General features: G+C 40.1%; 1 protein-coding gene across 1 annotated transcript in view; it reads left to right on the plus strand.

Moving 5' to 3' along the window:
- LHFPL2 (LHFPL tetraspan subfamily member 2) overlaps positions 1–27,054 on the plus strand; it is a 125,198-nt gene that overhangs the window by 8,457 nt on the left and 89,687 nt on the right. The gene's annotated exons all lie outside the window — the stretch shown is intronic.

A 27,054-nucleotide genomic window follows, 5' to 3' on the forward strand; every position in this document is an offset into this window, starting at 1 on the left:
TAGGCAGATTCTCATCTGAGGACAAGTGTTTTAAGATGAGATTCTCACTGTTTGTTTTATTGCTTATTGTTTCAGCTTGACTGTTGCATGTTGCACTCTTCTTACTGAAGATGACACTATTTTTCAGGTCATTCTTCTGTATGGTGTGGACAAATATTTTTGGTAACCCTACCTTACAAAAGGAAAGATGTTTTTGGCTAAGTCTACTTTTTTTCTAAATGTAGCTATCCTTTTCATGGAAGGAAATGTCATAGAGAAAGATAAAGTATTTTCATTGTAGAGCAAGTGGTTTAAATTAGCCATCTGTATTGAAGAATCTGTGGAATGAAAAATTCACCAGACTTCTGATGATCCTTTAGATTGGGAAAAGCAGTTCATGCAGATGTTAATGCTCAGAGAGAAACCTGCTTTCTGCTCAAGTGTTTCAGGTAGTTTACAGGCAACGGTGATAACATTTTTCATAAGAAACTGTTGGCTTCCATCCTTAGTTATTTTTGTAATATTAATGCTAGACATTTGTGTAGTCAATGCTTTTTGAAAAATACAGTTTTGGGGGTAGTAGCTTTAGTTCTTTAATATAGGTTGTGCCTGAAAGAGGAAAACGGAAAGGACAAACTCTGGCAAAATTAATTATCTGTAAGAAAGCAGGTTAAAAAAGAATTTAAGGAATAAGTAGAGGAGCAGGAAGTCTTCTCAAAAGTTCATAGGACCAATAGATTATTGGGAACTAAAAAAGAATATTTGGGGAAGGTGAGGTGATACTAGAAAACTAATTTTAAGTTTTGATTTTTTTTTTGTTTGTGGTGGAAGAAATGGAGTTTCTGCAAGGGAGTACCTTTTCATGGGAGACTTGTTAGAAGGTCAGTTGCCATCTGAAATGTTGACAGGAGGTACAGAAGTACTGACTCAGAAATAAAATAATTGCTAAATGTGCCGTGACATTTTCTGTAAAATGCTTTGGTAACAAAGGGCTGAAAATGGTAAATGTGTGGCAGTTTCGGTCAGATTCCAGGAGAGATTCAGGGAACCACAGACCAGTGTGCCTGCAGTCTGTGTGGTGTGTACCAAGGAGTAGGCATGGTGGACACATGCATAAATATGAGATTAGAGAACATGAATTTTTCAAGGGGAATTAATGCATCATAAACCTGGAAGCACATAGATAATAGAGATGGGGTTGATTTTTGGGTTTCTGAGATTTCAGAAAGGTTTGTAAGGAAGACAAGCTGCTATCATCATGGGGAAAAGCAAAACTTCTTGCATGGGAAAGAAAGAAAGAAACAAAACAAAACAAAACAAAACAACAACAACAACAAAAAAGAAAAAAAAAAAACACAACAAAAAAAGGGTGGACATAAACAGTTTGTTCACACAACAGAGGGAAGTTACCAATGTAGATGTGCATGGATCTACCTGTTCATTTGCCAGGGCTGTTCATTTGTTCATATGTGATTCAGAAGACATGATAGAATTTGTAAGTACTGTTTTGTTATTCAGGGTAGCAAGCATGGGCACAAATACTTTATAAGACCAAGTAGCTGGGCAGTGAAATAGTATGTGCTGTAAAACAGACCGACTTCTGCTTATAAAGTGATGGCTTCTAAGCTACTGTTATCTCTTGGATATAAGAACATACACTTGTAATAAATGTTTCTGTGAGTATGTCACAGGTCAAGAAAAAACAAACAAAACAAAACAAAAAAAAGGAATGTTAGGAATCTAGTTTTTGTAATTCTTTCCTAAAGGAACGGAGCACAAATCTGCCGTTTGTATCCTGGGGGTGCATCTTGGGTATTATCTGCACTTCTGGACCACCATGTCAAGAAGGTTCAAGTAGAACCGGGAAAAAACTACAGAAGTTCTACAAGGGCAATTGCAGATGCTTAACACCTTCTGTACAAAGAACAGTTAAGTTAATGAGGAAAATAGACAACTGGGGAGGCAATGATAGTTTTATAAAATCATGCATGGTATGCTGAGGCTGGTAGGGATCATTGTTTCTCTTAGTACAATAATGGGCATATCAGTGAAACTAGCAGGTGTTGGGTTCAGAACAGCAAAAAGGAATATTGTTTTCACTCACACATCGTTAACTTGTGTAACTCTACAGGATGTGGTGGATACTGAAAATTTATAGTGATTTGAAGGGAGACTGGACAAAATGAATGGAAGAAAAAGTCTGTAGAGGATTATTAAATACATAAGCATGACCTCTGACTTTGAAAGTCGCTGAGCTGCAAATTGTTGGAGACTGGAGAGTATTTGGGGAAAGTATGACTAAATGCTTACACTATTCTTATCCTCTTCCCCAGACATCTGCTTTTGGCTGCTTTTGGAGACAGGGGTACTGGGTAGAAGATTTGACCTGGCATAATTTTAGATTTGTCTTTTAAAATTGTAAAAACTCAAGACACATTTTTCTGTGAGTTAAAAGCTCAGAGTAGCATCTGCAAATATTGTACTTTGTGGACCAAAAGTCTTCTGTTCATTTTCTTTATAATTTAAGACAGAAGTACATTTTTAACAAAACACAAAAATTACCATGAACATTTGTATGTCTCCTGCCAGTTGGCGTCAACTACAAATTATGTTTCATTTCAGTCATGCTAAACTGCCAGATGAGATAATACATATTGTCTCATTTAGGGAATCTAAGCAGCTATGCCTCTCGTCCTTGCTTAGTTTTTCTGATTTATTTTCTCTAAGAGCTGTGTGAATTTTTTATTTACTATGGAAGTTTTGCATGTCTTAGGCTGTTTCCCTTCTATTACAGGTACGTTTATAACTGCTGATGTGAATACAAAATATGTGAGATTCCCTACAATGTTAGAGAAAAGATTGAAATCTCTTGTATCTCTGAACAGGACAGAGAGCTGTAGATGAAGAAGAATGCTATGCAACTTACCTTTCTACAAACACTGGTTTACTAGGTTGATTTAGATCATAGATTCAATGGTATAGCCTAAGAGCACTTAACCAGCACATCAAAAATGTGTAGCCACATGACGCAAAGATGTAGCATAAACATACCTTGTCAATCCAAATTTTAGTCATCTTGTACTAGCAGGTGTTCTGCTATGTCACATACTGTTTGTCTGTCTATAACTGATAATACCAGGCCAGGTATTGTTTGTCCTACTGCAGCTGGCGCGAAGTCCTCGTCAGTGCAATATCCTGTGCTCTGGCAAATGTGACAGAATAGTGATTGTGTCCACACCTGCTCTGGGGTGAATTTTTACTGCATGGTGATCGTACCAGATGGTGATGTACCAGATGGTAATCTGGCATTAATGAACATGGAGCCATGTGCTGCACATGCATACTTTACTGTTCTGTCAAGTATTGACAAAACTAACACACTATCGCTGTTTTTTCTAAGGTGACAATGAAGGTTAAATTACCAACACATTCTTTTCCAGACTGTATCTGCCAGTTTCTTCGTGTCTGACCACCTGAATGTTTCTTCTATTTTTCTGCTACCAGATAAACTATTTTATCCTCCTTTTCTCTGTAGTCTGAGATGTGGGGGAAAGCAACATTGCCTGAGGGGGAAAGCCTGTGCAGTGATTATGCTGCCGTAGAGAGTTTTTCATATTGGGTATTAGCCCATTTTGTATGCCATCGATGTTAGCAGTGGCTGAATTCCCGGGTTATCCTGTGCTGCTGCAGTGGAGGCCAGGTTACAAAGGCAAGGATCATGCAGGTATTAGGAAGTTCCTTCCTGAGCCTTTGTAGTCTGTTCCCACGTACGCTGATGAAGTACGATGGTCGAGAACTCCATACAGTTCACTTCACATACCGAAATGTGCTTTATTGAAGTACGTGGTTTTGGAGGCGGGGAGGGCAGGACTGCACAGAGGTCTGAGAGGCAACATTTGGGTTTGTGTAGGTGAGGCTATTGAAGTTTGTTGTAAAGAGCAGTGAGCGCTGTTTTGTTATGGTTGGGGTGTTTGTATGTAGTAGTTCGTTTGATCTCTGCATGTTGAGTGAATGCTAATCAGTGTTACTACAGCACAGTTATTTTATGACCACCTTAAGAATAAACTGTAGGAAACCCCAAAAGTATTTGTACCTTCAAATGTCATTGTCTGATACCTGTAAATGTTTGAACTGATGATGTATTTGCACACAGCAAATACAGTTCTGTTCTGACAGTTTATTAAAGCTGTGCCAAACACTTTTAATCATAGTCAGCAGCATTGCAGCTGTGTATTCCTGAATTGATAAAGGAAGATAAATCTTCTGTTTGGACTGGAAAGTGCTCTAGCTTTTCTGCTGTAGTAAAACACCTCTCATGTATGGACAGGGGAAGGCTTGACCATGTCATTAGCTAATTATACCTCTGAGAAGTCTCTCAGGTATTGTGAAGCCACTGTTCAGATACCTACCTTTAGCTGACAAGTAATGCAGGGTTCTTTGCCAGAGAATCAGGGAATATATTGAAGGGATTCATACATTGGATATGATATATGAAAATAATCCAAATGAAATAGTTTTAATATATATACGTATATTCATTTAGCCTTTTGCTAAAGGCTGAGAAGCTTAGCTAAATAGCTGAGAAACTATTGCAAAAAAGGCCTTCTATCTTGCTGTCAATCAATCCATCGACTGGTCAATGAACTCAGACCTTGTATCCATAAAAATTATTCTTCCACCAAATCTTTATGTAACTAGTCCATTTTTTTATTATTATTATTTTTAGGAAACTGTTAAATATTCTTTCTGGAGGTTAGATTATGGAAGGGAGATCATTAATTAATTGATACTCTTAAGTCTTTACTACCATCCTTCCTCCTGTAATAATCATGGATAAAATTGAGTGTAGCAATAATATTAATATTAAGGCTTATCTGTCGAAGTTGTCAGACACTCTTGTTCTTTATTCTTTACTATATGATTCCTAACGATGTAAAAGCAATATGTGCAGCAAGTTCTAATGTTGTCATAAAAATAATTTAATAACCAATTAACGAATCTTCCATTTGAAGTTTTTTATTCTGAATCTTCTTCTATGTCTGTGGAGTGTTTTTTTTTTTTTTTTTTTTTTTTTTTTTGCCAAGGGATAACATATATATGAGCTGATGTTTATTGTTTCACTTTCCATTCATGTTTGCTCTTACAACTAAATACAATGTATTGACTGACTACAAAAACATTCTGCAGTGAGGGTATTTGAAATTCAGATTTGCATGAAGTGAGCCAGATAACTTGGAAAATGTCCCTTTCCAGTCTAATTTTCTTGACCATAAAGACTGAACAAAGATGAAGATTGATCAAAACCTGTGCTCTCATTACTCACCTGTGTTTGTCTGTATCTGATCATGTGAAAGTTTATAAGACCTATGCCTTGCACTCTGAGTGAAGACATTCATCAGCTAAGGGGAGTAGTGTACATAGCCGTCTTTGCAAACACATAATATACCCCACGTTATCTCTGAAATCTTCAGACATTATGACCCATTTCAGGCAGATGTCGGTCTGATAAAGAAAGAATGGGTAATTAGAGTCCCATTGTGTAGCATGGTGAACCAGTTTGAAATCTAGGGGAAAAATTATCTGATGGTTATTTTTTGTGGGGTGGCTTAGACCATTAGGTGCCCCTACTCAGTCAAGTTCTCAGAAATATATAGTTTTTTTTTTTTTTTTTTTTGTTTTTTTTTTTTTTTTTTTTTTTTTTTTTTTTTTTAATCTGTTTTGTTTTATAATGTTACTTTCCCATGGTTTCCTGCAAGGCCTCAGAAGCTCAAAACTTTTCCTTATTCAGAGAGGAAACAGGTATGGTCGAGTGTTAGTGTTTTACTTTTTAAACAAATGGCAATTGATAAGAGTAGCTAAAAACAGTAACAGATAAGCACTAGCTACATGTTCACAGCCATTGTCTAGAACAGTGCTGCTTGCAGGGCAATGTCCTCATAAAGAGAGGAGCAGGCAGAAGGTCTAAGGGAGAGTGTGAAGGTGAACACAAAGGGCTCAGCATGGACTCTGAAATCTGTGTGAGAAACAAATGCTGTACCTTCTAATCTGTGTTTATCTCATTACCAGATGGTGGAAGTAGTCCGTCTGCTGCTCTTGCAGTCTAACTACTGTCCTGTTTAAACAATAATAAATATGTCCACCCACTGGTTCTGTTTGCCATTCAAAACCGGAGACTTTGTAAAGACTCTCGACTATATAGTACCATTCTGGTTTTGCATATTACTGTCTATTTTTTCATACTGGATGAATTGTATGTTACAGTAGCTCTGGATTTATCTAGTTTCGATTAAAATTTTCTTTTGTTGTAACATGCACATGCTGTTACTCCATTAATGGTTAAGTAGTGTAGTCTTTGTTTATGAACCACAAGAAGGATGAAAATTGCTGCTCAATATTGTCCTTAATGGGTAGAGGCATATCCACTTTTTAAGCTTGGAATCTTAACTTTTTTTGTGCACACTTTATTTTTGTTTGGCCTTTATGTGACTGAGATACAGATTTCAAGAGGAAAATTGCTATATATGGATATAGTCAGCCTAAACCTGTCTATGTAGCAGAAGCTTGATCTCTCTCTTTTTTTTTTTTTCCTCTGAAGTTTGCATGCTCTCACAGTGGAATAAATGATTCAGTATACTGTCCCTCCTCCCAGGATCATGGCTCTGCTGAGAGCCAATTTTTTTTTTGAATGGCTCCTATTTCATCTACTTTGTTTTGAAGATAGGACATGATTCTTTATAAGGGTGGTTTTACTGCAATAGTATTCCTTACCTGTCAGCCAGTTCAAGGGGAAACAGTAATTGAGTGAAAGTTTTCATATGTCTTCTCTAATTTAGCAGTCAGGAAGTACTGGGTTGTCTTTTCCCTTTTGCTTAGATGTATGGATGTTTGTAATTTGTAGGCTGGAACAAGTTGATCCACACCCACTTCTGTGGTTGTCGACTGTGGCTCAGAGAGGTTGGCAATTCTGAGGGCTTCTCCATGTTGAAGTTTTAAAAAAATAAATGAAGCAGTCAACAGAAGACTTTGTGTATGCACAAATTTGTTGCTTTGGAATTACTTGGGGGTCAAATTCTGAGCAGAGGCCAGTAGCTATTCTATTCAGTCTGGCCATGGTAGTAGTTCTTGAGGTGGTAGTAACCATTTGGGGAATGTCTATTTTTCTAGCCATATGTTAGTGATCTGAGCATTGCCCTGAGTGGGTTGCTTCATGATTACTATGTGTGACTTTCTGGAGGGAGTGTGTGGTCCAAGAGACCTCACAGATTTCCTGGATGCGGCCCATGCTGTAGTTGTATCTGTTATTTATTATATCCTTTCAAAAATAGAAGATAAACTAGTTTCCCTAATGATTATGTGGGTTGTTTTTTCCTTTTTTTTCCTTTTTTTTTTTTTTTTTTTTTAACAGTTAAATGAGTTTTTGCCTTTAGAGGGAAACTGTTTTGGCTCCCTTTCACTTATTTTTCTGTGCACTGGTGTTCTTGCTCAGCTCAGCTGGAAGATTCACTACCTACACATTTGTTTGTTCCAGGATATGGTAGATAGTTATTTAAATATGTAAACAGTTCAGTTTTTAACATTCATGCTGTCTGAAAAATACTATAAAAGCAAGTGCGTAAGCATTGGAATTTTTATTTAATATAGTTATAATAAAAATAAATGATTACTTGTTACATAGTTATCTTCTGGAATGTATTTCTAGTCTTACATACAGAGATGAAGTCTTAATTTAGTTGATTAGACATTTTAAAAAAGTGTTATTTGGCCATAATTGACATGACTTCTTAAATTATTTTTTAAAATTCAGAGTTGACTCTTGTGAAGAACTAATATACTATTTCTCAAGATAATAATCTGTAAAGAAAATACTGGCAGATATACATATCACAGTATCCCCCATTCAGCATACTGCTTCCCAAATTAGAAATTTCAGCAGAAAAAACACTCTGAGCTTTATCTTGAAAATGTTATTTAATAGTATGCAGCCATGCAGTTTGAACTGAAAAGCAAGTGGGACTGAGAGTAGTGAGTGAAAAGAAACAAGGTGATATTTGGTTGAAATGCAGAAAATGTAGGGTATGTGTCAATGTAACTGTATACTGAAATTGTTTTCTTTGGAACTTCTCCCTGTCAAGTACTAAAAATTGCTTAAGTTATGTTAAAATTAAATAGGATACTCTGATGACAAAGCAATGCTGTAATGAGCTGTCTTACATTGACCTAGACTAACCAGACTGTCCTCTCCCAATCTCCCAGTTTCTAAGAGCATTTTTGTTTTTTAATTAAATTTCAGCTTAATTATTGCTAAAGTTCACTACTTCTTGAGCATGTGCTGGAAACTTTTGTTGAAAATATTCAATGAATATTGATCATAATATACCGAACCTGGAGTCTCACTGCAATAGTCAGATGGGTAGGTCTGCAGTTAACCCTTTCACTGAGTTAGACTGGCATGTTTTGCATGATTTTTCCCCTCTTATGTTTTTTTTTTTTTCTTTTCTTTTCTTTTTTTTTTTTCTTTTCTTTTGTTTTATTTAGTAATGTGGTTTTCCCTGTCATGTGGTCTCCTGTATTTCTTGAAGCCCATTAATGATGAGCAGAGAGGGAACTGAGCTAGAGGAATTGCAGACTGTGCCCTCATGAGGACTCCATGGTCCCACCGTGCATTTGGGCTAGGTACTTGTCCACTGGATGTGTGGCCATATGAGGAGGGGACATGTGTTGGTCATGGAGTGAGAGATAATGCCACAGCTGTTTTGCCAACTAGGATTTGTACATTACGATAGTATGAAGGTGTATACACGTTTATTTACAATTGAATCTTTAGGAAGGTGTGTGTCTTGCAGTAACCAAAAAAGTGGATGCTCGATTTCATTGAATGTTCACCAGACACAGCAAAACAACTAATTTTTCTTAGAGCAGGCACATTTGAAGCTACTGTTATTTTGAAAGGATGGACTAGTTCTGGGAACTTAGTATACTCTGGGTGCTAGTGATGATACAGCTCATAGAAAAGTTCCCTTTCTTTCATAAGGGTTGATATGAAGATAATGTTTATAACATCTTTCATCGGAAACTTCAAATGCAATGACAATTAACAATATTGGAAAACAAAACAAAACAAAAAACAGCAAATACAGCCTGTGTTTTAAAACATAGGGAAATGTTGATGCAGATTGTTTTAAGCAGGAGGAACAGCTGAGCTCTTTCCATTCCCTTTCCATAGCCACATAACTACATCCCCTCTTGTGAATTAATAAATGCCACTCACAACATACTTATCAGATAACTCTGGGTCCAACCATGTTGTGGTCATACATTCTTCTGGTGTTTCCAATGTTTCCTGAACAGGTGAGGTGTGGCACACAGCCATGAAGTGTGGTTTATTAAATTAATTGTCTGTGATAAATTGTGATAAATTTTAAAGATATGAGGCACTTTCAGACTTTACAATTTTAGACAGTTTTCTGTGACTGTCTGCTTTTAAGTTAGTGCATTTACAGTTAATATTTTAAAAAGACGAACACTATCTAATAATGCACAAAATTAGTCCTTAAAGGCAAAGATAGCTTAGCCATTTTTACAGCTATCCTTTCATCTCATTGCTGACTTAGGAGGCTTTCTTAATGCATGAATGATTTGATTAGGTAGACTTTTTCTTATTTGTCATCTGACTTCTACAGAAAAACAAAGTTCTGAGACTGCATGTCGACGGCTTTGGAGAAGAGATACAGTGCAGGGAGCTCATTGTGTGGTATCAAATGGTCAGAGCGTAAAAGCCTCCAATCATTTAATGGCCACTTCTATACTCCAGTGAAGAGTCATGTTGTGTATGTTGGTTTGCTTTTAATCTCAGAATAGCCGAGGGAAAACCTAATGTTCTTCTTTTGACGTTGGTTTAAATCCCTTCCACTTTTGCAGAGTTACCATGCCGTTCAACTGTTCAGAGGCTGAAACTAGACACAGTTTGGGAAATGTTTGATTTTGCTCAGGAGAGGCTGGAACTAATCATATTGACTTAGCTGAGGTTAGGTTTTCTGAGTACTTGGTGAATAGGAATTTTCCTCTGTAAAACTGAATTGAAAAATAATTTTTCAGTTACTCACAGAAGTCTAATTCAATATATGTGTGTGTGTGTATATATATATGTGTGTGTGTGTGTATATATATATATATATATATATATATACACACATATATTACAATACAGGATAAAAAAACTCCAATCCTTAAGATAGGGTAAGTCTAAGTAAGACATCATGAATTGTTTGTGATAAACATGTAGGTACTTTCAGAAGAGCTGTAGTTGTGAAAATGAGGAGGAAACAATTCCATTTTGGGGGGGAAATGAGTTTGTTAAGTAATGCCTTGAGCATTGCATCTAATTCTTTCTCTTCAGGAATGATTAGGGATTAATTTTGTGTAGAGCTTTTCTTTTTAAGGTCATTATGCACTATTGGGCTCATGTTAATATGAGCTTGGGATCTTTCTGAAGTTATCTCAATTGATGACTGACACCTAAGAAATGTAGTCTTCCATTACTTTGTAAAACTCTGCTTACTAACTTGATGGTAAAATATCAGTATCAATTCTAAAGGAGCTAATGCTGAAAGTTTTAGTAAATCTAGGAATAGCTGCTGACAGCCTTTAGCTAGGGAATATTTGTATTTTGAATTTATATGGATCTTTTGATCTAAACTGAGAGAAAAGTATTCTTCTTAAAAGTGTTGAAAGACAGAATATCAATTTGGCAGTGGTCGTGTTTCAGTGCATGTGGAGATTTGACTTAAGGTTATATAGGTATTATGCAGAGTAATAGGAAATGAATTGAAATGTATGGTTTTCAGCCATCAAGATTATATATAGTAGATATACTTATGATCATGTATATGAGAATAAATTAGTTCTGCATGTGCAGAAATTCAAAATAGAAACTGGAATGTTAAAAAAACAAACCAGTGTAGCTGATGTAGTCACTATTACAGCTCTTTTTCAGCAGTAACTGCACCATGCCCACTTTCAGTTGCCATAAAACTCTGGAGGAACTTCCAGGCACTTTCTTTGTGAATTATTAAAGAGTACAGAATTGCCAGAGGGCCTCTGGATCCTGAAGCCTGTTCCCCAGCAGTTGAATGCAGCTATTTAACAGATTTACAGCTTTCAGATATTTGCAGAGTATCTCTTTGCCTACCATGACACACAACTTATAATGCTTCCTAGTGCCACCCACTAAGTTCTACATGCCTACATAAGACAGCTAAATATCTATAGTAGGCTTCAAACATGCAAAAATCACTTTTTTCATTATTATTTATCCACATTAATCCTTTGTATTTGAGTTTCTTAGGATTGGATAATAATCATTGTTCTCAGAGCTCAGTCTCATCGTGTTTCACCTCACAAGTGACTTAAGTCTTTGGGCACTGGCTGTTGGTAATTTACTGTTGTATTGTGTAAAGCAGTGCTCTATACAGGGTTGCACTCAAACTGCTGGAAAAAGGTAATCAGAACTATACATTTTAGCTTGTTGTGATAGATCACTATCTATACAAAGGGGAGCCAGCTGCAAATCTTGTTTAAACCAAGAGTCTGCCCCATGGGTGTGATTGTCCTGATCCCTGGATTAAGGTCTGTGGAAGCTGAGTTTCCTGTATCAGGAACAAATCAAACTGCAGCTTTACAGTTGGTGAGTTACTAGATAAAAATGGTGTAACTGTAAATGAGAATGCAAAACCAGCAAGGATTTTATTAGATAGTGTTGTTCAGTATTTGGAAGAGACAGCGTAGCTCTTTTCACAGGTTTATAACAAAATAGACTCCAGTCTAGTAACGTCAGCCACTAAACAGCATCCTTTAAAATCCCCCGGGCCAAAAAAGTGCATCCAGAAAATTTGGAAAAGCTGAGCATCAAGTTCCCTGCTTTGTTAATGTAACTTGTATCCCCTTCCTCAGCCTCTCTTCCCCCAGTTTTTTTGTTTACTTCTGGCAATGTTTCAGAGACTAGAAGATGACATCAGTGCTGTGTCTCTATTTTATTAGATTACATGGGATGACTTAATGTTGTACAACAGACTTGTGGGCTGGATCTGTGCGTTTTCTTTGTGGGCTGCTAGGGAAGAGAGGCTAGGAAGCCAGCTGGATGTACGAACAGAGTGGGTGGACTGTGCTGCCAGCTGTGAGTGGTCGGATTGCTGTTGCTGCCTGAGGAGGTAAGAGCATGCTGATCTTGGTAGGCAGGGGTAGACTAGAAATCATCAGTGGCTCTTCTGCTGTTGCCAGCAGCTTGAGCCTGACCCTCTGCATCAGGCTGCAATAGGCAGCTTTAAGGTAGGACATCACGCTGTCTGTCTGTGATGGGATTGAATTAATAGGTGCTGAGAGGAGTGTTATTTATAATTATGGGGTTGTGGAAAGTTTGTCTGATCAAATTAAGCTGGTAATGTTTTTACATGAGGCAACAAGTTCGTTATAGTTAAAGATGTAATAGACTTAGGTCAAGTATTTAACCTTTCAACACACATTTTTATTTACAAAGTAGAAGAAAGCAAAATCAAAGAATGAGCTTTGACCTGGCTAAATGACTGGTGCCCAATGCAACTGTAAATATGGTGTTGTCACTGTTTGGCTGGATTTCTGGATAAGCTGCTGGGCTATTCACTGATCTTTTTATTGGTGACATAAACCAAAGCATTACATTTCTCATATCAGACCTTGAAGAGTCACAGAGCCAGAGCTTATGAGGCCTGAGGGGACCCCATGGTCAGGTAGCCTGGCTTCCTGGGCAAAGGGAGGCGTTAGGACACTTCTGAATTAATTCTTATTTAAGCTGCAACATAGAGCTTTCCACGTGAGTTTAAAAATTACCAGTGATGGCAGGGTAAGAAATGACTTTCCAGTGGCATGAAAAATAACAGAAGATGACAGTGATGTGGGTAGATTGGCAAGCTGAGTCCACCTAATGACAATTCTCAAGTCAAAAGTTGTAGAGAAAGGAAATACAGGTAACTCTCACGTGGTTTGTGTGAAATGTGGCACCTCCAAATGGAGGATCACAGGATAACAAGCTAAACACGAGCTCTTAACAGAGCAGTATGCCCAGAAAGGACTAATGGGATCCCTTGATATAAAAAATAAATAAATAAATAAAATAAGGTGCTCTGAGAAAGAGTAAATAATACAGAGATTATATCATTTATTTGGTACTGGTACAACTGCTACTAGAATACCCTGCTATTACCCACAAATCAAAGAAGATATTGATGGCGAACAGAGAAGAGCCAGAAAAAAAATCTATGGAAGACTGAATAATGTTCCCTATAGTGTATTTATTTGGTTTAGGGTGTCCAGAATCAAGATCTGAATTATGGTTACAACTTCCCCCTTCCCCCCCCCCCCCCCCCCACCAAAAAAAAAAAAAAAAAAAAGATAATAAAAAAATAGACTGTAGTTCAACACAGAATTATTTCAGGAAGTCATGTGGCTTGAGGTACTGTGGTGGTTTTACTGTGCTAGGCAGCTGAACTCCACCACAACCATTCTCTCACTCCCCTCCTGTTGTGAGGAGGGGAAGAAAAAAGGAAAGAAACAGTTCAAGGTTTGAGATAAGGAAAATTTAATTAAAGGAAAAAATAATTATTAAGGAAAAAAAACATTAATTATTTTAACTAAAGGGAAAAAGGGAAAGGAGAAAAGGGAGGAAAAAAAAAAAAACAAAACAACAACAACAAGTAAAGTCTGTGTGGAAGTGCAGAAATATTTCCCACCAATGAGCAATGCTTGACCACGTCCTTGAAGCAGGGCCTCAACGCACATAGCTTTTGTTCAGGAGGACAGATGTTTTCACAATGAGAGCCCACCCCTCCCCTCTTCTTCCTTTTCCCACCTTTTATTGCTGAGTGTGACATCATATGGTATGGAATATCCCTTTGGTTGGTTTAGGTCTGCTGCTCTGGTGATGTTCCTTTCTCATTTTTTGCCCACCCCCTAGAATGGTTAGAGAGAGTCCTGATGCAGTGCCTGCACTGCTCAGCAGCAGACACAACGCTGGTGTGATACTACTGCTGTTCTAGCTACAAGTGTAGAGCACAGCACTGTATGGGCTGCTGCAGGGAAAGGTAACATCCCAGCCAAACCCAGAAGAACCTCCACCCCTTATTCCATAACATTTGTGTCACTCTCAGGTCCCTCACACTTCAGCATGTAAGTATTCTCATCGCCATTGTTCCTTGTCCTTTAACAGATTAATAAGTAGGTATATCTTTTAATTCTATAGGTCTTTCTCAAAAAGTGTTCATAAGAACTGTTGATGATTTAGTCTTCCACTGCTAAAGTGGTCACTCAGGGCAGGCAGAGTTGGATGTCTGGACACCAGCACCAGCTTAGCTCAATTCCTTGTTGCACTTGCCCGGTTCCTTGCGAAGTTGACCTGTTGTTGATCCTGCAATGTCTTCCTACAACATGTAACTTAGATTACAGATTAGTTTTCTCCCAAGGTTAAATCTCCTTGAGGCACACACTTGATATCCCCATTCTTTTGCATGACCCACCAGGTATACCCCGTCCTTGGGTGAAGACAGTCCCACGAGTGGGTTTGCCTTTTCTCGAGGCAGGAGCAACCCACACCGCCTTCCCCAGCCACTTCCCTACATGCACTACAGGGACTTCAGCTCCTTTCACCGTGTATAGGGGTTTTGTTTCAGCAGAATCAGGACTGCTGTCAGACCCCCTATTGTTAACTAGCCAAGAGGTTTATGGTAGATTTATGTCCCATTGTTTCCATGTCCCAGCACCCAACACTCCTGACATAGTCTTTAACAATCCATTGTACCTCTAAAACTTCCCAGAGACTTGTGGGTGAACAGGGATGTGATACACCCACTCAATACCATGCATCTTGGCCCAGGAGGTGACAAGATTGTTTTGGAAATGACTCCCATTGTTGGATGCAATTCTCTCTGGTATACCATGATACCACAACACTTGCCTTTCTAGGCCCAAGATAGTGTTTCAGGCCGAGGCAAGGTTAACGGGGTATGTTTCCAGCCACCCAGTAGTTGTTTCTGCCATGGTGAGTATGTCCCGCTTGCCTCGGTGGGTTTGTGGGAGTGGTCTGATATAGTCAATTTGCCAGGCCTCACCGTATTGAAACCCTGATGGGGCTGATAGGGATCAAAACTTCCCAATCTCTTCAACCTTTCCCTACAAGAGTTGGGAGCGTGAGTGTGCAAAAGTAGTGCCGTCCCCTGGGCTTTTATTTATTTTTAATCAGTCCCAGTTTGGTTCTGGTGGTCAGGTGTGTAACCAGGAGGTAGCCAAGCTGACTAGGAAGAAGTTGGCTTAAAGTGAGCTGGGATGGCTGGCCGTGGCAAGGCTGCTGCATGCAAGAAATGTGCAGCAAAGCTATGAGAGGTGCTTAATTTCCCGGGAAGAAAGCATGGTTCCCTTTGATTTCCAGCAGCGGGGCAGCACAACCCCTGGTGCCTGCACGTTGGGTGCACAGTGCATGTCAGGAAGGGGAATTTCCTCAAACAGTTCCATCAGAGCAGATGAGGTTTTTGTGTTAAATGTTGGTCCTTTCTTGTACACATGTGGTCCCTTGGTGAAAGAGGGAGTACACTGGTTTCCAGAGCCACGCCTGCAGACCCTGGTCTTAGATTAGGACACGTAATGTGCTTTGAAATTCTCTTGATGCCAGCACCTGAAGAAGCGCAGGCTGCTGCACTTGCTCCTTCTGCAAAAGACAAAGCCCCCCGAGTTTTCCCCAAGAAGGGCAGGAAAGAGCAGCCGATGAGGTTGTAAATCAGAACTTTATTTGATTAACGTTTGAGAGACATGGGGTGCAGTGGGGTGTCACGGAGGTGTGCCAAGCTCTCTTTGTCCATAGCTGCGGGGCCTGTGGTTGTGCTTGTAGGACCATGTCAGGGTAGAGGCGGGGTCCCTGTGTGCTTGCTGCTCCTTTGATGGTTGTGGTTGTAGAAAGCTGCAGCAGCCTTCAGGTCAGTGGCCATGAAGTGACTGGGCAGAGGTGGGAAAGGACAGTGACAGCCCTTAGTCTCCTCGGGGCTCTGTGATGGGGGTGAGAAAGGAAAATGATCAAAAAGAGCAGCCCCAGCCCATGGCCAGGGGCAGGCGCTGCCTCCCTGCGTGAGACACTCCCAACCCGACAGCAAGGCCATCCTTGCTGTGCATTGCTGACAGCCAAGAGTCAGCTGTGTTAGGCCAGGGCAGTGAGACCATAGAGGTGGGGAATGGGTTGGGGCAATCTTATCTGTCCTGGAGAGCGTGGTGAATTCTCCGTCAGAGTGCTGAAAGAGAGAGGCCAGGAGTGTGCCATGGCGTCATTCCCTCACTGTCAGCGTGTCCAGCTGTAAGACAGGAGGCGACAAAGAGAGCAGCCACCCCTGCCAGCACTGGAAGCCATCCCTTCCTCCCTGTGCGAGGCTCTCCCAGCCTCACAGCGGGGCCGTCCATCTCACATCTCCCTGACGGCCAGGGGATGCCCATCATAGCCCAGCCATGTCATCTTGTGGCATGCTATGAGAGTGTGGTGGGGTGTGCATTGGGGATCGCTTATCTGTCCTGTAGAGCGTTGGCAGCTCTTCCTTCCAGCTGAGTTCTCACAGGCAGGGAGGGCAGGATCGTGCCATGGTCTGGTCCCATCGCTGTGTGATTCTGTCTGAAAGAGAAGCAGCAGCAAACGGAGCAGCATCCCCTGTGACCATGGGCAGCCCCTTCCTTTCTGCCCAAGAGTCTCTAGTGTCTCACCGAGCCTGTCTGTGTCCCGTCATGCTGAAGGAGCTCACTGCCATCCTGTCCCGAACGTGTCATCGTCCTGCTTGCTGTGGACCGGAGTGGGGAATGGTTTGGGGCAATCTTACCTGTCCTGGAGAGCGTTGGCAGCTCTTCCTTCCTTCTCAGTGGTCCTTGGGCAGAGCCCAGGAGTGTGCTGTGATCTGGTCCCATTGCTGTCTGAGTCTGGCTTTACTAAGAGAAGGAACAAACAGAGCAGCATCCCCTGTGACCCCGGGCAGCCCCTGCCTCTCTGCCCGAGGGTCTCTAGCATCTCACCGAGGCTGTCCGTGTCCCGTCGTCCTGATGGAGCTGTCCCTGGCCTGATGGTGTCAGCTGGCTGCTTGCTATGGGACCGTGGGAGGGTGTGGGTCGGGGTGATGTTACCTGTCCTGGAGAGCGTGGACAAATGTCCGGCCCCGTGCTGGGAAGGAGCGGCCAGGAGTGTGCGGTGGTTCAGTTCGCTCAGTGTCCTGTAGGGCGCTGAGAGCCGTTGGAGGCGAGGGCCTGAGGAGGGAGGAGAGAGGAGCTGAGTTCCTCTGGTTGCCTTTGTGTCCAGAGCGGAGGCTGGAGCCGCAGCAGAGGAGCAGGCAGCCGAGCAGCCTCCCCGTCAGCACGGGCAGCCATGGCAGGGCTGCCCAAGCGCCCAAGTGCCGCTGGGGCCAGCCCAAGTGCCGCTGGGGCCAAGGCCGTCCCTGCCCCTTTGTGACATGGGGCACCCCCTGCCTGCTGAGCCATGGGCAGGGCAGCACTGCGGGGGGGTGGGGGGCAGCAGCTGATGCGGAGCCCAGGCCCGGGCCGGGCGCTGGACAAGGTGCCCTGGTGTTTGGGCAGGGCTGCGGGGCCGTGCCAGCAGGCTGTGGGAGTGTGCTGGGGTGCGGCTGGGGCTGTGCTGCCTGCCCTGCAGGGCTCGGAGAGCTCCCCGCCGAGGGGGAGAGGCCAGCAGCGTGCCCCGCTTGGGTCCCATCGCTGCCTGTGCGTGCGGCTGGAAGAGGAGAGGCCAGCAGAGAGGAGCCCCCCATTGCTGCCCCCCATTGCTGTGCAGGGGCACACGTCTGTTGCTGCCCACCATGGAAGCCTGAAGGAAGAAGTAAATGAATAAAACCAGTGAAAAACCCAAAGCCACGGGTTCTGATTCTGGGCAGGGGAATCAAGTAGCTGCAGCAGCAAGTGCATTGAAATGAACTTTATTTCAGCTAAAGAGTAAAGTTGAGGAAAAACTAAAAAAATCCCAAAACTTTACTAAAAGTGAAAGCAGTGCTTTTTATGCTGGTGAGCTTGTTTTCTGGTAGCCCCTCCTGCGGCATGGTCACCTACACACAGCTGCACTATCACCATGTTTAACCATCCTGGTGGACCACTAGTGGTGACATCAGAGGCAATCTGTGGTTTAGAATTTTTTCCCTTCTCAAGCCTGAACATTTTTTTTGGAGATTTCTCTTGTATGAAATAATTGAGGTCTTGAAGACCTTAATATAATGGAGAACATCTGTAAATCCAAATAATTTCTCTAGTTATAGTACTCTTTGACAATATACCGTGGCAGCCAGGGACTGCTTTATTTTTACCTGCCATGTCTTATTTCCAGTTTCAGACACCAACACATGTATTTAATTTCTTCAAAAATAATAAAACGTAAATATTAAAGTGCCCTTCCCAGCTGCAATTCATGAATTCTTAAGGCCAGAAAGCAAGATATCTTTCTGAAGCTGTTGTCGTTGTCATTTAATTGTACATCCATTTCAGGTACAGGTTTTGGCATACTTTCATTTACAGAGTACTCTGTTTGATATTTAAGTCTTTTCAGCATAACATTTTTTGTTAAGCAAAAAGAGGTGGGGGAATAAAAAGCAATTAAAATTCTTTTTTGTGCTTCCCTGACAAATTAGCTTTACTTGAGATCCCCAATGGTACAGAAAAAGAAAAACAAACCTTGATCAGATGTAGTGCCTTGAAGAAAACCCTGTGTACTGAATTATACTGAAATAAGCCTTTGTAATATATTGATTTAAATCTAGAGACACATCTGGATTCTTAGCTTAAGAAAAATAGTACAATGCTTTATTAACTGATGTAACTGATTTCAGATGTTAAAAAAAAAAAAAAAAAAAGATGTGTCTGAGCAATGTAGACTTACCATTATTTTGGAAAAAAAAAAAAAAAAAAAAGCCAAAAAAACATAGATGAAAAACAGAGTCAAAGTGCAAAATGAAGTCAAAATCCTAGAAATGTCACATAAGGTCTGGTTCATGCTAAGATTTTTAATCTGAGTATGTAAAGACTTTTACCTAATAAGAAAAGGAGGGAATAATCAGTAGTTTCCTGCAATTAACTGATCTGCCTGCAGGATAATAATTAAAATGAGTCATATGTAAAAGGAAACTGAATCTTTCTCTCACTTGACTCATTTTTCTTCCATAAATTTGTTTTCAGAATGGCTTTCTTTAGAAGTCTGCCAGAAATTGATATAACAGTGTAGTTAGTCATTAAAGTGCTGGGTGCAATTTCAAAGAAATTCCATGTACAAATGTCATGTATAGGTGAAAAATTAGGCACTGCATTCATGTCACCTGAGCTTAGTGCCTGCAATGTTTGTAGTCAGTACAAGGGAACTGGAGGTGTCAAAGGGAATGGTGGGGCTGGCAGAGTTAGGCCATGGAAGTTGTTGCTCATGTACTGCCTCCTGCTGGAGCCAGAGACACCTGGCTCAGGAGTGGTGGTCATCTCTACCAAGGTTGGATCCTCTTTTGAGAACACACAGGTGTGCTCTGCCTTGCAGTCCCAAAGTATATCCAGTTGAAGAGGTGCCACCTTCACCCACCTTTGGCTTCTAGATGGGGAGCTTGCATGGAAAATGGGCAACCTCATGTCCTGCTGTGGGCTGGGGAAACCATGTGCAGTCACAATTGCTAGCTAGCCAAAGGAGGCGATGTGGAAGATCTGCCCCTTGTACTGAGGATGAACTGCTCATTCTAAGAGTAACAGAGTCAGGAGGACAAGGAGGGGAGACAATGGTTGAAGGAGCCTGATTCTGTGCAATTTTTTTGGTCTGTGTCTGCAGTTGAGAGTGGGGAATTACGTTTTTTTGTCCCTATGCTTATGATCATGACTGTATTTAGGCATATTTGATATACATGTGTACATGTATATACATACATTTTCTTAATATATTAAATACGTATTTATTTATATTAATATATAAGTATATATATTAATTTATATAACATATAATTTATATTAATATATATAAATTATATATTTATTTATATTAATGTATAATTTATTTATATTAATAATATAAGATGCTCAAAGAGTCTAGGAAGTGTGAAGTACCATGTCCATCCCCTGATTTAAACACGGTTATGGATTTATCCACTAGTGTTGATGAAGGTGGGTGTTGGGTTTCTGGTGCCATTCTGCATATGCCAGGAACTGCTGAAAGAAACTCTGAAACCCAGCAAAGAGCTGACTGCTGAGCTGTTGGTGCCTGTGGGGCAGGCAGGTAGGCAGCTGCAGTATTGTCTTGTTTGACTTGTATTTTAGAAGTGCACTCCCTCCAAATTCTAATTTTAAGAGCCAGCATAAGCAACATGATGTTAATTTGACATACCTAATTACCAGCTGTGGCTGGTAAGTTTGGTAAGTTCACTTAAAATAGCACCAGAAAAAAATATGCTGTATTTGTTAATATGTTTTGGAAGTATGTGAAGTATCCTTTGTTTATCACCGTGATACATTCCTGAGTATTCAAGGCCTGATTATTTTCAAGGAGCTGAAAACCGTTGGCTCCAGTAAAAGGAGTGTACAATGAGCAGTACAGTGGAAGATGTACTGCTTGCTATCCCTGGCTGGTTTTTATCATAGATAAAAGGGAAGCGATCTTGTTTTTCTTAAAAATGCTAGGATTAGAGGTAAAGTTTGTCTCTTCTGCAACATGTCTTCTTCTTTGGGTACTCACTTAAGACTGTTTACTTGGAGCTGTGCTAATATGTGTCAGTTACTTTTTTTCCAAAGAGATAGTCAAAAATACATTTTCAAAAGTTGGTTTTGTTCTCTAAAATTGGCTATCCTCTTCTGAAAAAAAATCTAAGAGTAATCTCTGCTATTCGAGAAATGGAGATTTATCCAGCAATTGAGTTAAAATGTTTCATCAGGTAAATTTTTCAGGGATTTTTTGATGTTGTTCGGTAGGATTGTAAAGCCTTTAATTGAGAAAATCAGTTTAAATTAGTTTCTTGGATCATAAAGGATGAAAAATAGTGTTCAGACCACCTGGTTCCTAGTTGATAATTAAAGTGAGCCTTAAGAAAGTTACTTCATATGTAAATGTTTTCATTTGCTAGTGGCTATCCTATATATTTACACATCAAAGGCTGCAAATAGTTTTTTTAAGGCTAACTGACTTATTCTTTCTGCAGACTGAAAGAGTTAATGTTTAAACACATTGAACCAAGGGGTTACCATCTCTTCAAGTGATTGTTCAGACTGGTTAAATATTTTGCCAATTAAGAAGCAATAGATTTTATCTTTCCCTCTAGAGTGTGTGTGTGTGTTTGGGGGTTGTCAGAACTTGATCATTTTAACAGTTACACTTGCTGTAAGCGGCTTATACTTATTGACTGAATTCTTGGTTTGAAGAGAACATTTTCTGAAATATAGTGGAATCTAATTTATTTCACATTGTTGCCAGAGAAAGGATTATTGAGTTTTGCTTGTTAGAGACGCAGATGACAGATGCACTGACACAGAAATACATATATATTGCAGATGGATTTAAAATCTGGACTGTTTTTGAATTTCTCCTGCATAAACTGAGAACTGAGCTTCACTGTACTTAGTGTGTAAGTAGCATAGTAGCCAAATGAAGCTTAACTAAAACCATGAAACCTGTCAAATTTGCTCTGCAACACCTGCAGTATGAGATTGACATGCAGAAGAGAGCTAGAAAGAAAAGGACTAGTTTTGTGTGGTGTCCAATCAGGAAAAGGAGCAGGTTTTTCTTCTCTAAGAAGAGAGCTGGTTGTATCTATTTAAAACAAAAGAACAAAAGAGCAAAAACAAAACACATTTTTCTAGGAAGGTAAGTCTTGCTGTGGTGGTTGGGTAGGAACAACGCAGCGGGACTTCTAAAGGCACACAGGATGGACTTTTCAGATTTTTTTTTTTTTTTAATTTTTGTTTTATTTGACTTGCTGATTATCTCAAAGGAACATAAATGAACAATGTCTTGTGACCCTGGGAATTAAAACATCCCTCTATTTCCAATGGTATTCAATGCAGGCATGTTTTGGGAAGCATGTTTTTGGAATGATCAATAAAAAGTGCCTCTGGGTTGCTTCGTGATGTGTTGTGGCCAGTGGTTCTCTTGTGGTGTGTGTTGTTAGACTGAATGCTGTTAGCTTACTTTTGCTATTTTTGTTATATGCCTGTTTTTCTGTGCAGTATGACTTCATGCATTTCTGTTGCTCCCAGAATTACTGGAATCTTTGTGTCATTATCTCATCTGCAACAAGAACTACTGTATTTGTATTAACCACTTGTGGTAAATTTTTGATAACTAGGTGCTTTGCTTGAAAGCTTGGAAATCCTTTATAAAAGGGTGGTTGGTTTTCTTTTTTTGGTCATTGAATCTCCACCCTCTTAAGAGAAGAGCTTGCCAATTCTCTTGCTTTTGAAGAAGGGTGCAAATGAAGTCTTATCTGAAGAAAGATTTCTTTATCTTGATTGGGACAGGAGGTTCTTCCAATACCACCATTTACTTTGTTATCACTCTAGAAGTATAAAAGTCTGTTTTCCATAGTGGCCAGCTGTTGATGTTTCTTATCAGGAGATAATTTAGTTTCAGAGGGTATCCACCCTTGCAGTTCTGAAGCTTGGGCATCACATTTACCCATAACATTGTTGTGGCACTCTTCTTTAAGTAGGTTTATTCAGATAGTATGAGGCAAATAATTTTTTGGCGTCATTTGACCACTGAAAAGCATCTGGTGATGTTCAGAACAGTGGTAAATGGAAAGATTTTATAACTGTTTTCCTTTCTGATTTAAAAATTACATAACAAAAGTGTTTTATCACTTGGGGCGTATTTCAAGTGATCAGATATGGGTTCAGATATGATCAGGGAAATTAGTTATCTGGTAGATAAGTTTAGGCTAATGAAATTCCTGTTCTTTAATTAAGCTTTTTCTGAACTACAATTTAAAATACATGTGTTTTTTAGGAGATCTTATGTGCTTGCATAGTGGACATGAAAGATGCAGGTTTATTTTTTTGTTTTGTTTCGTTTCTGTAATCTTAAGAGTTCTAAAAAAAAAAATAAATAAAGATTAGGCAGTAGATCATTAGCTGTTACTATCATACTCTTTAAACTTATTTACATTTTTCCATTTGAGAAAAGCAACAGCCTATAAGTAAAATATTCTGTGGAAGCATCATGTTTTCCAATAAAAACTGTGAAACATTCATTTGTCCCTGAAATGGGATAATCTTGTGCACATATTTGTAATATATCCATTTGCTGGTTACTACACAATATACTGTGAACACATCTATGGCAAACTCTTTAGGACACATAGTGACCTTAAGGAACACGTTAGTCCCTAACACCTTAGTTTGCAGATGTTTTATTTTAATAAAAGGCTGTGCTATGGACTTAACTGTTCCTGTGTTACTCAGTAAGAAGGAGTGCATGGTTTTATTTACATTAAGCTGTTGTGCTCTTCAGTCAGTTAAAACAAACAAGCAAGCACATAACATTTTTAGGTAGGTCTCTTAAATCTGAAGGAGTTTCTGTTTATGTTGTGCTGTGACTGAAGAAAGCCTTAGCGTGAACAATTACCGAGACCATGTATTTTTTTACTACTGAAGATTTAATATAAAGCAGAGATGTCTGGAGTCATCAGCAGAAATCAATGCATAGCATGACTTCTGTCAAAAGATACAAGAAGAAAAACTGCAGATGAGGCAGATTAGAGGTGTTTTAAAATCCTGTAGATGAAACAGTCTTTTCAGATGGTACTTAAACTGAGCACTCTTGTGTGCCGCCCAGTGTCTTCACCACTGAAACCTGAATGAGGGATAATGACTGCTCACAGGGTGAAGTTCCTGCCTCTGCTTCTGACCAGCCCTTCCCCTTCCCCTTCCCCTTCCCCTTCCCCTTCCCCTAATTCGGAAGAAATCTATCCAAGCTTTTAAGTGTAGTGTCCTACTAAGAGGGTCTGTCAAGTGCTGGTGTAAAGGAGGGGAAGAGGTTGAACTAAGCAGCCTGATACAAGGGAAGAGGAGAAAGTGAGGATAAGGGGTGACAGAGGGAAGGAAGGCATCTTGTTTCCTTTTGGATGGCAAGAAGACTCCAAACTGGCTCAAATGCTCCTGAAGCTGCAATCTTGGGGTTATTTGCAAGCCTTCAAGCCAGCCCTCTTTCTTCTACCAGATGCTTTTCCTTTTGGGTGCAGAAGGGGCTACTCATCATTTTGATCAAAGGAGGTCAGTGGACAGAGAAGACTGTAAGATGTATGAGAGGCTTTAGGAACAGATCTCAGTCTTGGCTGCCTCTAACAGCCACGACATGACTGAAGTCATGAAACCATCCTTGTTCCGCTTCAGATCAAAGCTTTGCAATCTGTTCCCCATCTTACTTCTACTTCCAGATAATTGGGGACAAGCACAGCAGGACGCTGTCTGTCTGACACTTCCAAATAAATTCTTAATGTGGAGATTCCTCTTCAAAGCATTCCCTCTTCACCGTCCCCAGCGGTTATTCTTCGCAGATGGAAGGAAGCCATTTTGTTTTCACAACTTCTGCTGTTACGGTTTGATTCTCCCCCGGGTATCTCTTTTTTCCAGGATTACAGTAGCGGTAATGTTAGTTTTGGAAAGAGGAAAATACTCTGTTCTTTTTTTTTGGAAATCTTAAGTAGTGCTTTGTGCAAAAAGAGGAGAGCTGTGGTGCCGTAGCCGCTGTGTGTAGTACTCTGGATTGAGGAGTGACTCGGAGACATGGCACGGGCTGTGTGGAGATGAGTCTTTCCAGGTACAAGGCTACGCCTTAGAAAAACATTGGCAGAAGACACTGCTGTCTGCAGCAAGGAGCAAGTGATACCCCAGAAACAAAGCTCCTCCTGAGACCTATCAAAATATTTGGTGTGTCACAGAGATATACTCAATGACTAAGTTACTGATCCAGTGATTACAGATGTCTCTCTTCCACATCCTCATCTGCTGCAGCGATTGTACATGTCTTCATCTATTGGTGGCAGAGCAGAACTTACGTTGGGAGGGGTCTTCCTGATTCATTTCAGGGAGGGTATAGGTATTTGAGGGTCCCCTCTATTTATACTCAGGAAGAGAGTGGTTCATGTGCGGCAGATGTGGCACTGGTGAGTATCTTGGTACTTGCAATGAAAACTGCAGAGTGATTCCCCTGTACGAGGTGAACCAGAGCTTCCAGTCTCTGCCAGCTGGCCACACTCCCTGCAAAGGACAACGGATCAGCTCCTGTGTGACAGTGCCAGCTGTCAGAGTGGCAGGGTATGTAGTGCACTGTAAGCCCAGATGGTAGGTTTGTGATCGATCTCTATGCATCTGGAAACTATAAATGCTGTGTGCAGTGGTTTACAGTGGGAAGTGTTATTTATTTATTTTTTTTCTTTTTTCTTTTGCTGTCTTGTTTTTCTTTAAGGCTGTACTTGAATAAGTTTTTTTGTTTATTTGTTTTGGTTTTTAACATATATGTACTTAACTCATCTTTTTATTGGTCTCCTGTAATGGAATAAAAGAAAGGACTACAAGCCAGCCCTAATACTGTCTATACCTTTCTGTCTGGGGAACACTTTTCTCTCTCTCCTTTTTTTTTTTTCCTTTTTTTTTTCCTTTTTTTTTTTTTCAAGAAAACACTAAAGCCTTACAAATGCACCTTGGCAGATGGAGTTTACTAACAAACTCAAATAGAAGATTGCTATTCATGTGAATTTAAAATGAGTGTTTGGATGATGTGGTATGTTGCTGGACTAGGCTCCAGAAAGAAGTGAGCAAGTGGGTGTACTGGTTTATGTAAAGTTCATCAGTTAAATAGTGTGCTAAACACGTGAAACATAATGACTTTTTATGAGACTTTTGGGTAAAAGTATGATGAAATACTGATGATATTAGCACATGCAAGAAGAGTATTCTTTGCAAGGATCCCAACATTAAATGTTTCCTTAAGGCACAAATTTTATTCCAACCCTGCTGTTTATAGATTTTGACTTCATTTCTCCCAACACTATATTAAAATGTCTTGCTGTATCTAGAGATCTAGTACATCTCCACTGAGAGATTTTATTTGAATTTCAGTACTTTTGTAGGAGAAAATAAATGTTTTTTAATCATAAAACCATTTCTTGTAACTGTCATGCCCATTCACTCTATTATATTAACTCAAAACCTCTTCTGTCTTCATTTTAATATCAATATTGTCCTTAGAAGCTTTCTGCCCAGAACAGTTGTACAACTTGACAGACAACTAGATCCTTATTCAAGCACGAGTTCAGTGTTGTGCACATTCCCTTTTCAGTCTCAATCCCCAGTGTGTTGCAGATATTTTATCTAATTTCTGTAGAAGCACAGGAGAGGCAGAAAACTGGTGAAGAGCAGACAAAGGAGGATGATGTTGGTTTGCCATGTGCTGTCCGCACCTGAAGACTGATTCTGTCCTCTGCTTCCTGAAGGCATGAGTCCCATTCAAATGGATCTGTGGATGTTTATATAAGGAAAAAAGAACTGTAATGTTTACCCCAACTTTGTTTTCTTTATAGGATAAGTTTGCATAGACTCTCCTTAGTTACCTGTCTAAACAGTGAAATGGTCCTATTGGTGTATGAATTTGTTTCTAGGTAGAACATAGCCTGCGTTGCAGAAAGATGAATGAATTACAGGTTTGCTAAAAATAATCTGCAATTTAGGAAATCACCTTTTACCAGATGATGTAGGGTACGTTATAGTATGATACAGCTTTCCAGAATGGCATGAAGCACAACGAAGGTGACCAACTGCATCAACAGATTCAGAGACAAGTGACAAGCAGGCTTTTCATTTTTATTTTCCTTTGTGGCAGGCTTAACTTTTGGTGCTATCAGTGAGGAACTGGATTTGCTGTTACCTTTTGACTTTTCCAGCTGCACTCTTACTTCTGTTCAGTCTGTGCTATCCATGGCTTCGGGCTATTCTAGGCTTCTACACAGATGAGAAAGCAAACAACTCCTGACATCCAAAACCAAACCAAACCAAACCCCCCTGTAAAAGAGTTTTCTG

Source organism: Aythya fuligula, chromosome Z, assembly GCF_009819795.1.
Source record: "Aythya fuligula isolate bAytFul2 chromosome Z, bAytFul2.pri, whole genome shotgun sequence".
Lineage (NCBI taxonomy): Eukaryota > Metazoa > Chordata > Aves > Anseriformes > Anatidae > Aythya > Aythya fuligula.